Here is a 10,924-nt window from a genome sequence, read left to right on the forward strand (position 1 = left end):
CCTCCACGAGAAGACACGGCGCAATGACGGACCCGAGACGCTGCCTCACGTGAAGAGACAGTTCTCCTGCCCGTGTTTGCGGGGCCATTCTTAGTCCGGCCTCTTCCTCCTCTCTCCTACAAGTGGGGAGGGGGTTTCCGTCCCTCCACCTGTCACCTCCCACAGTAAAGGCCGATTCACACGACGGTCCGCTCGCCCGCTGCCCGCGCATCACGTGTTCAACGCGTCAGCGAGGCGCGCTGACCAGGCCGCGGGCCGACAGCGCACCTCTCAATGTGGTGACGCATGAACACGTAGTGCGCGGGCCGCGGGCGAACGGACCGTCGTGTGAATCGGCCTTAAGCAGGCAGAGGCTTCACACCGACGTCGACGCCGCCGACGCCGGACAGTTTTCACCTTCAAGGCCCTCCTGTGCTTGCAAGGGTGGAAGAGCGGGCTAGTTGGTAGTTCATCTTGAGGAAAAACACAGCGCACCCCTAAGACACGGACAAAGAAAGGCAAGACGATACAGCGCTGACTTCAACTGATTATTTTATTGTGGAGCAACATATATATACGTTCGAAAAGTTTCGAAACGCGATAGCGTTTAACGCTATCGCGTTAAAATTATAGATACAATTATTTTCTTTTTTATGATCAATCGTATAGCACTGCCGTGCTTACGGGATTCCTTTTATAGCCTTTTTGGCTGACTTAAGGCAAAGAAACAAGTCTTTTTAGTGTGCCAAACATAATTTTTTCGGAGCTTTTTCTCTGTGGAGAGTTTGTACCCCGCCGCGAAATCTAAAGGCCGTTCAAGCGATCGAATTTTTTTTTTTTGCCAAAAATATTTCGACTAAGTATCTATCATTCGTCGCAGCCAGAAAAAGCATGGATTATTTCTGAGAAATCAGATATGACTGAGGGACCCGCCTGCGATGTTAGAGGTTGAATGGCATATAAGCGCAGTCGCTGAGCCGAACATCGCTAGTGACTGCGAATTGCCGATGACGACCTGCGTATGGCATTATTTATTATTTATTTACGTACCCTAAGGCCCTAAGCAGGCAAAGCATATCCACCAAACAGTCGAAAATTAAAAGAGAAGGGAGCGCCTTTGGAAGGGAACGTTTTTTGGTCCCTGAGAACAGCACCAATCATTCCCAAAAAACTTGCGGTTGGTGTTTCCACTAGGCGATGACCCTTCATTGCGCACATACTCAGTAACTTTGATGAAATGTGGATCAGAGTACCCTTAGTGTCAATTTTCGCTTATTGGTCAACCTACATTGCTCTTCATAGCCACAGATGGCGCGTATTTCATTCTGAACAAAATGGGGAAAAATATATCAAGAAGAGAAATTCGCGCAAAGTAACTCCGCAGAAACCAGGAAGAGTTGTAACATGCAGAAACAAGTTTAGTATATTGTGGAAACTCTGTGACAATCTATGGAAGGTGTGCTTTTATTGTGTTTGCCTGATGTTAACAAAAACGACGTAGGCTATATATCTGACAAAGGGACACACTATTTCGGTGTCACTTGGTCTGCACATGTGGCATCATCCGCTTCCGATGCCTCATATTTGATAAAGTGGCATTTTTGTTCCTGTGCTGATACACAAAGTACGGCTACCGTGTGAGCGCTCAAGTGTGACGCATATTGGAGGCCGGAACAAAAGTGCGGACATAGGTCAGGCCCCTGTGGATAGCAATCGGTCTTGCGGCAGGGGGCTGCAGACAGTTTTGCATAGACTAGCATGTTAACCCAGATCCCATCGCCCGCACTGTCCGGAATGATGCAAAGAATTGTTATGCACCCACTGTCAGGAGAAACCTGGACCACGCGTCTACAGAATACGCGTTCTGCGAGGCACTGCGATGGTTTCGACCTACTCCTCTCTCCAGCCGCCAGGCGCACTCACCACGAAAACAAAAAATTGGTGCACAGAATCTCTCGGATGAAAATTCACTCCAATATGCTTCATAGGCACCATTGAAGAAATGCCTAGTAATTCAAAAAAATAATAGGTATCCACATGTAAGCATCGAAAAAATGATCCAGCTTCAGTAAAACATGATGTTACTAGACAAATTTATTTCCAACTTCACCAAATACTGCAATGCCATTCTGTAATGTTAGTAACTGCTAGAAGTAGTTGTTTTAAGTTAGTGCTAAATAAAAGTCTGTAGTCAAACATTTTTTCGACCACCATTCTAGCGGCCGATGGGGGTGAGGTCGCAGAACGTTCATCTTCGCCAATTCCTCTTCCTGCTGTGATGTTGAAAAACAAAGTGCGAGTTAGTGTAAACGGAGCAAATACTCTCGCTTTAGTGGACACCAGTGCCGTAGTGTCTGTAATGAGTAGGGCCCGGAACTTTAGGCATTTGCCTAAACATGCCTATAAGTGCCTAAACGCGGGATTTTCGCACTTGCCTGCCTTTTTGTCATTTTTTAGGAAATACTTACTATTTAACCTAGTTTTTGCCTATAAATGCCTAAATCCGGCATTTCGGTCCTAGGTGCCGTTTTTCAATTTTGAGACATCTGTCTAAGTATGATGAAAGGAGCGCGCCTATGCACTCACAAAAGGCGCGGGTCTCGCCAAACGTTTTTCTCGAAGTGTAGCTTGAACGTAGTGTAACGAAATGTTTTTCTCGAAGTGTACCAAGAGGCGAGTTTGGAAAGAGGCCTGACATACATTAGTGCAAACTACTCAACACTGACGGAAAGGATCACAAAGTTTAAAAAGGCTGGACACTGAATAGATGAATCATTGAAGGTATTGGCAGAAGTACCAGCAGCACTTCGTGGACTGGAAGTAAAGGGCGCTACTGCTTCTACGAAAATGCAACAATTGGTAGAAAAAATAGATGCCTAGAAACAATTTCCCAAATCAGAGAATTTCTACGCGGAGACGATACGGCCACATCACCTGAAGGCCTGAGCCCTTATCAACTCATGTTTTAGGTTCGCGCCACTAACTTCATGTGACGTCGAAAGAAGCCTTTCAAAGTACAAAGCTATGCTTAGCGAAAACCGAAGGCGCTTCAAGTTCGAAAACCTGAGAATGCGCTTTATTGCTTCAGTTGAGGACTGCGTACGCTCCGTGATTGACTGGCGAATCTTGTACTTATGAATAAAGAGTATTATTTAAGGCGCCTATTTCTGCTTTACAGCGCCTATTTCGGCATTTTTTAGAGCCTAGATGCCTGCCTTTTTCGGGGTTCTTTAGTGCCTAAATTTCCGGGCCCTAGTAATGAGTTTGTGTTTTAAAATTCGGCTCGGGCCAACGGTTATGTTTGCTTTGGAGCGCAGCAGCGCCAGTTTTCGCGGAGTTGGGGGCGAACATTTGCGACCTGTGGGACTCTGCCGTGTGCCGTACGCCATTGCTGGGGAAACGTTTAGGGTCGAGTTCACGGTTTTGGAACGAGCCACGCATGACGTTATTCTCGGTATTGACTTTCTGCGTGAGTGTGGAGCGACGCTCGACGGCGCCGCTGGCGAAATTATCCTTCGGCGGAATATTCTGTCTGCTTTAGTTGAGGATTCAGCCGCCCCTGTTAACGGCGTATTGTGTGTCGCCAAAGATGTACTGTTACCAGCTCAGGCGGCAATGTTTGTGCCCGTACGCTGCTCTGCCATCGATCAGGCATCCGTCGTGTGCTCGTTGAACCCAACCTTAACAACGCCGCCAAAAAAAAAATCTCCTAGTCCCCCGTGCGATTGTTGAGGCCGTCGATGGTTTCGCCCACGTGTGAACTGTAAATATTTCGTCGGAGCCCGTTTGTATACCTTCCGGCCTCAAGTTGGCGACGTTTGGCGACTATGAAACCTTGGATATTCGGTCCGTGCCTTCTCTCCCGCACCAGAGGGCAGAACACGACTATCACGCCGATATTAACCGCATAATCAACAAATCTCTCTCTACGTCAGAGCAGCGTGCCTTACATGAAGTCCTGACTCACTACGCATCCGTGTTCTATTTTGCTCACAAAGCCGATTTGCCTGCTCCACCAGCATCGAATATGCACCATCAGATAAACACCGGTGACGCAGCCCCTATCAGGCAGAAGCCATATCGTGTGTCCCCAGCGGAGCGGCGGATAATCAACGAGCAAGTCCGAGACATGCTGGAGAAAGGTGTTATCCAGGAGTCAGCAAGCCCTTGGGCTGCCCCTGTCATCTTGGTGCGGAAAAAAGACAATTCATGGAGGTTTTGTGTTGATTATCATCGTCTAAATGCCATCACAAATAAGGACGTCTACCCTCTGCCGCGCATCGATGACGCCTAGGATTGCCTACAGTACGTATCCTGTTTCTCGTCGGTGGATTTGCGATCTGGCTATTGGCAGATACCGATGCATCCGGCGGATCGGGAAAAGACAGCATTTGTGATCCCTGACGCACTCTACGAATTCAATGTGATGCCCTTTGGATTGTGCTATGCCCCAGCGACGTTCGAAAGATTTATGGACACAATCTCGCGTGGCCTAAAGTGGGAGGTATGCATGTGTTACCTGGACGACGTCATCATTTATGGGACGAAATTTCGTGAGCATAACGACCGTCTTGGACTCGTACTAGATTGAATTCAACAAGCCGGACTAATTTTAAATTCTAAGAAGTGTCACTTCGGCGAGCGACAAACCCTGGTGCTGGGATTTCTCGTCGACCAGAACGGGACTCGGCCGGACTCGCAAAAGATTGCTGCTGTGCGTGACTTTCCAGAACCTCAAAATTTAAAGCATTCAAGGAGCTTTTTGGGCCTATGCTCGTATTTTCGTCGATTTGTCCAAGGATTCGCCCAAATTGCCCATCCGCTGACTTGCCTCCTGCACAAAGACGATCAGTTTCTGTGGTCCCCAGAATGTGCGTCATCATTCCAACAACTGAAGTTCGTGCTAACTTCTGGCCCTGTTTTGCGTCATTTCCATCCCGCGGCTCCTACAGAAGTCCACACCGACACTAGCGGCTTGGCCGTCGGCGCGGTGCTCGTCCAGCTTCAGAATGACGCCCAACACGTTGTTGCTTACGCCAGCCGCACTTTAACGAAAGCCGAACGCAATTATGCTGTCACAGAAATGGAATGTCTCGTCATCGTTTTCGCTGTCGCCAAGTTTCGACCCTACCTCTATGGACGCCACTTCAACGTGACCACCGACCATCACTCCCTATGTTAGCTCGTTGGCCTACGCGACCCTTCAGGTCGGTTAGCTCGCTGGGCCTTTCGTCCTCAAGAATACGACTTTTCTGTGTCCTATAAGAGCGGTCGTCGCCACGCTGACGCTGACTGTTTATCGCGTTTCCCTCTTCCTTCAACGGTAGTCGGTGAGGACGACCTGGACGACTGCCTAGCCTCTTTGACCGAGACATTTGCGGACCGTGCCTCGCTCCAACAAGAACAACGGCAAGATCCAGCTTTGACTGCGCTCTTTGACAGGGCTCACATGGCTGTAACTACTACTCCCTTCGTTATCCGGGACGTCCTACTTCATAAAAAGAACTACTCAGCTGACGGCGCCCCTCTGCTGCTTGTTGTCCCGGCTTCTCTTCGCGGAGCCGTCTTACATGCCATGCATGATGACATCACCTCCGGTCACCTGGGCTTTGCTCGCACCCTTGCTCGAACCCGACAACGTTTTTACTGGTCAAGAATGTACACAACAACACAGCACTACGTAGCAAGCTGTACTCCCTGCCAACGGCTGAAGCGGTGCAACACACCACCGGTCGGTCTTTTGCAACCGGTAAGGCCACCGAGCTCACCTTTTGAGAAAATCGGAATTACTTGGTCGGCCCGTTTCCGAAGTCGTCTGCAGGCCACCGCTGGATTGTCGTAGCCGTGGACTACTTGACCCGCTATGTGGAAACTGCTGCGCTTGTTTCCGCCAAAGCAGCAGACGTGTCAGAATTTTTGCCTTCCCACGTCGTTCTTCGCCACGGTGCGCCTCGTGTAGTCATCATTGACCGCGGCCGGCAGTTCACTGCCGACGTTGTAGAAGAACTACTCCGGCTGTGCGGCTCCGAATACCGCCATTCTGCGCCCTACCGTCCCCAGAAGAATGGGTTGACAGAGCGCATCAACCGGACTCTGATCAACAGGATGTCCATGTACGTAGCATCAGACCATAAGAATTGGGACGCCGTGCTGCCATTTTTTGCGTACGCCTACAACACAGCGAAACACGAGATCACGGGATTCTCCCCTTCCTGCTCTACACACGACTCCCGCGGACCTCCCCTTTCTTCCTGCTCTACGCATGCCTCCCGCGGACCTCCTTGGACACTATTCTGCCATTCTCCGCACATGAGGACATCACCCTCTCGCAACACCTCTGCCGCGCTGAGGAAGCCCGTCGACTTGCTCGTCGGCGAATCATCACAGCTCAAGGCCGCGCCAAGGCTCGGTACAACGATGCGCATATGGCAATGACCTACGCACCCGGAGATCTCGTTCGGCTTTGGACACCATTACGTCGTCGGGGCCTGTACCAGAAATTCCTTTCGAAGTACGCCGGGCCGTTTGTCGTTATCAGCCGGCTGAGTGAAGTCACCTATGTTATCGCGAAAGTGACCTCGGCGAATTGCCGCTCACGAAAGACAGAGGTCGCTCACGTGGCTCGACTGAAGCGCTGTCATCCTAGGTCTTAACTCTCTCGGGGTCGGGCTTCGTATGCCCCGGGAGAAGTGTTACGAAACTTACTTATGCCGGGTCGCTACGCAACTTACGCCGGGCCGCGCTGCGGAGCAAGGGAAGAAGAGGATGACGAAGGGGGCGCGTACTCCAGGCTGGGACTGGCTCGACGCTGGCCGTTCATCGTTTCACCGTTTGCTCCCATATCCCCGTTCATCCTGTAAATAAACCCATTCCCTTCGTCACAATATAATAGTCTGTAAGCTCGTGTGAAAGCCGCACCTTTTTCAAGAATTCGGGAGTGAATTTTTAAAGTGCGGCCCATACACGAATTAAAAAGTATAACCATAATTTTTATCATTTATCTGGTCCAAAACAGGGGGTTGTGACCCATACACGACGCGGTCTTTACACGAGATCGTACGGTATATGACGACTACACATTCAATTGAATTCAATTCGTTTATTTTCAACTCGAGGTTGAAGGCCTCCTGGCGAAAAAGCTGTGTTATGACAGCTTGAAAAGTGCCTGGGGGCCCATACAAGGCAGCAGTGGTCACAGAATAAATTACGGTGCAAGTTCACTTCTTTAAACAAAATTTAAAATAAATCCAGAATGCAATAATTGGTTTGTTTTGGTGTGGTTTAACGTTCCAAAGTAACTGAGGCTGTGAGAGACGCCGTAGCGGAGGGCTGCGGAAATTTCGACCACTCTTTAACGTGCACTGACATCGCACAGTACACGGACCTCTAGAATTTCGCCTCCATCGAAATTCGACCGTAGCGGCCGGGATCGAACCCACAGAATACAATAATTAACAAAACAATTGTTATGCACGAAAGTTAGTTGTGGTTAGTGGTGAAGTTAGTGGTAAGGCGGATGATTAGCACTAGCAGGTTTTATGTTATGCTTTCGTGATGTGCAATAATAGTTGTATGTCGTGGTACCGAGTTCAGGTATAAAGCTTAATTGGGAAAGCCATGAGGCCAACCTGAGCTTAGCGACGTTTTCGTGTCTTTCGGAAATATTGTGCACCAGAGCGTCGTCCTCCTGCACCGAAGCACCTCTACTAGGAGCGCTACTATCGGCTTGGCACGCACATTGGTGACTGGCGTAAAAATTTGTTCCTTAGTGAGCTGTTCAGGTCTGCATCCGTGCATTGGCCGCACCCCTGTTTTAGGCTAGATAATTGAGAGAAAAACATGGTTATACGTTTTTTAAATTGTGTGTATGAACCGCACCTTCAAAATTCCCACCTGAATTTAAAAAAAAAGGTGCGGACTTTATACGGGTTTATACGTATTAGTTCCCGGTGATATATATCCCGTGCTTAGCAATATGGTGGTCAAAAATGTCTCAATTAAATCGAAAATTGTGTACGGGCATTTTCAGCGCCTTGCTGATTATCCGCGTTTTTGGGAGGCGTTCCCTCTGTATATGCTCAACTGACACCTTCGCTACTTAACGTCTTTCTGATAACCACGAAAGGAACTCCGGTGTACTTTCCTCAGGGGTCTTTTTCACTGAGGAAATATTACGACTTGAGTGTTTCTTCTTGTTTCTTCGGGCAACTTCTTTTTTTTTTTGCTGCCTTTCTGCGAACTCAAGGGCGAGCCGTTGTGGCAGTGTTGCTTCCTTTTAATAAGCGACACTACCTTCAACAGAAGGCATGAGATTTCCTCTAAGCTGGCGTTATTTAGTACTAGTAGCATCACAAGCATCAAATCATTTGCTGGAAAGATGGCGGCCTACGCAGGGCAAGGACAGAAAAGTGCTCCTTGATCGAATTTCTTACTGCGGGATTATCTTCAATATCGAATGAGTTTCGCTTATTGGTTAACTGGCGTTGGCATCGACACGGTCAGTAGGCGGGGACGGACTATACATTTGCCGACAGACTGACCCCATCCTGTAATCCTGAAGACAAGCGCCGCAGTGGACGTCCTGTCCGTGCGTCCACACTGAAGCTGGTTGCTGATATCGACGAACAGACGTCTGCGGATCGTCAGATTAAGAAGAGGTGATCACCAACATTGTTGGTGAACCGCTTGAACAGCGGTTCATACCGTCGGTGAAGATTTTGATGTTAATACAGTCTGTCCCAGGTAGGTCAGTCGTAAGCTGACAAACGGCATGAAACAATTCTGACTGCGCATGTTCTTACATATATAATTTAGCTGGCTACGAGGCAATGGAAAGTAACTTTCAGTGTCAAATGGCATCAACGGTCGCTCATGGACTCATCTTTGCGAAGCATTAATGAAGAGAAGGTCCATGTAGCACAGACGTGCGAGCAGTACGCTCGCCTCAAGAAGTTGATGACACAGCCGTCAGCTGGAAAAGTGATCGTGACCGTCTTCTGAGACTGTGATGCTGTTGCACTGGTTGAATTTCTGAGACATGCCAAGACTCTAAATTAAAACGCGCAACGCGCAGGAACTTCAGAAAGCTCGTTCACATCTGCGTGAAGTTAATCTCCAGGAAGGAGCAACCATTAAACATGGTAATGCTCGACCCCGAACGAGTCCGGAGACCAAGACCATGCTTGAGGGCCTGCAGTTTCCGCGATGTTTTTTGCCTCGCTCACATTGCAGCCCTGGCCTCACCAGCCTCCTGGCTGTTTCTGAAATTGAAGCGTTTCGCATCTGACGAAGATGTCTCGAATGAAATCGCCCTCGGAAGCAGACTATAAGACCTTTTCAAAATGGGTTTGATGTGCGTCGCCATATTCAGCACTGGGCTGCTCTCGTAGCACAGGAAAGGGTTGAGGATTAATTAAGCTTCCCCACTCTCTGCGCCTTAAAAAACCGGATGCCTCGAGGGACGCATGAAAAAGTCTATACCAGAAAGGAAAGTGTCGTTCCCATGAAAAAAATAGCATTCCAAAATTTTAGTGAAATGTGAAACCCTGCAATTCCATCAGTTAATAAGGAGCATTGCCGCCTACCTCTTGAAGACTCGTCCGTTTTGTCCAAGACGTGGAAGGCTTGGCGGAATACGCGTATTTGTTAACACGTTCCGAGTAAACTAAAGAGAAGAGAAGGCCGTAATGAATAGAAGGAAGAGAACAGAGCTTACAGCTGTGCTTTGCGGGGCACTTAATTTCGTCAATCAATGAGAACAAATCATAATTCTTTCTTGCTGTAAAGGTAATTGGAGAAGATTGGTTTGGTTTATTGGGGTTTAACGTCCCAAAGCGACTCAGGCTATGAGGAACGCCGTAGTGAAGGACTCCGGAAATTTCGACCACCTGGGCTTCTTTAACGTGCACTGACATCGCACAGTACACGGGCCTCTAGAATTTCGCCTCCATTGAAATTCGGCCTCCGCGGCCGGGATCGAACCCGCGTCTTTCGGGTCAGCAGCCGAGCGCCATAACCACTGAGCCTCCGCGGCGGGGCGTAATTGGAGAAGAAATTGAATGCATCCTTTGAGGCATCCTTTGAGACATTATTGTTGTTTTTCCGGATGCAAGCTAGATATGCCGCCTATAAGTTGATATACCCGCTGAATAATAGCACTAGTTCGCGTTTGCTTTTGAAATCTCTCCGCATCACCAGTGCTTGGAATTTCAATCTCCCTTGAATATAAATTACTGTCAGTTGTCACTGTTTTTTTTTTGGAAAATACGCCGGGAAGATAGTGCAAAGGAGAACTGATAAAGACCCAACACATATGCTATTTACAACTGCGATATCGTGCAGAGTTACGTGTCCTGCCTTTTACGCATCTAGAAGCAAGGGCAATTAAGACTCAGTAAAGAGTGCTTACGCAGCTCGGGTACTGGACTGTTCGCCGTTCCCATGCGACAAGTTTTTCCGCCAGAATAACGTCATTGTCTGTAATATATTTGGGACATAATTTGCATTTGCTCTACCGTTAATCATAATCTCGTATTTGCTGTACGTCACGCATTTGTGGCGTCTGCTTTTTCTTCAGGACAACAATGGCGTACCTCCCCCCCCCCCCCCCCCTCCCTTCTCCTCCCTCGACCGTTTATAACTTGAACAGCAGTCCAGCTGATGAGCTGCCTAACGTTCCTCGTTGTTCGGTGCTTGTTCCTTGTTAAACGCTCACTCTAAGCAACAAGGTCAGTTCTACAGTTGTCACTGCGGATGTAAATGCGGTTAGTACCGGATTTGGCTGGTTCGTCTCCCGCTTTTTCTAATTTTCTCGCGTGTTTATACTGTATCAGCTGGCTCAGCAGCCAACTCTTATAGAGACGCCGTGTGGTCTCTCCTTTCTAAATGCTTGGTTATCCTTACCAGCACGAATGCTTTGCGCCCCGTCGAGCGATACCGCAGAGGA

Source organism: Amblyomma mixtum, chromosome 6 (assembly GCF_055824585.1).
Source record: "Amblyomma mixtum isolate Tamu chromosome 6, ASM5582458v1, whole genome shotgun sequence".
In the NCBI taxonomy this organism is placed as follows: Eukaryota; Metazoa; Arthropoda; class Arachnida; order Ixodida; family Ixodidae; genus Amblyomma; species Amblyomma mixtum.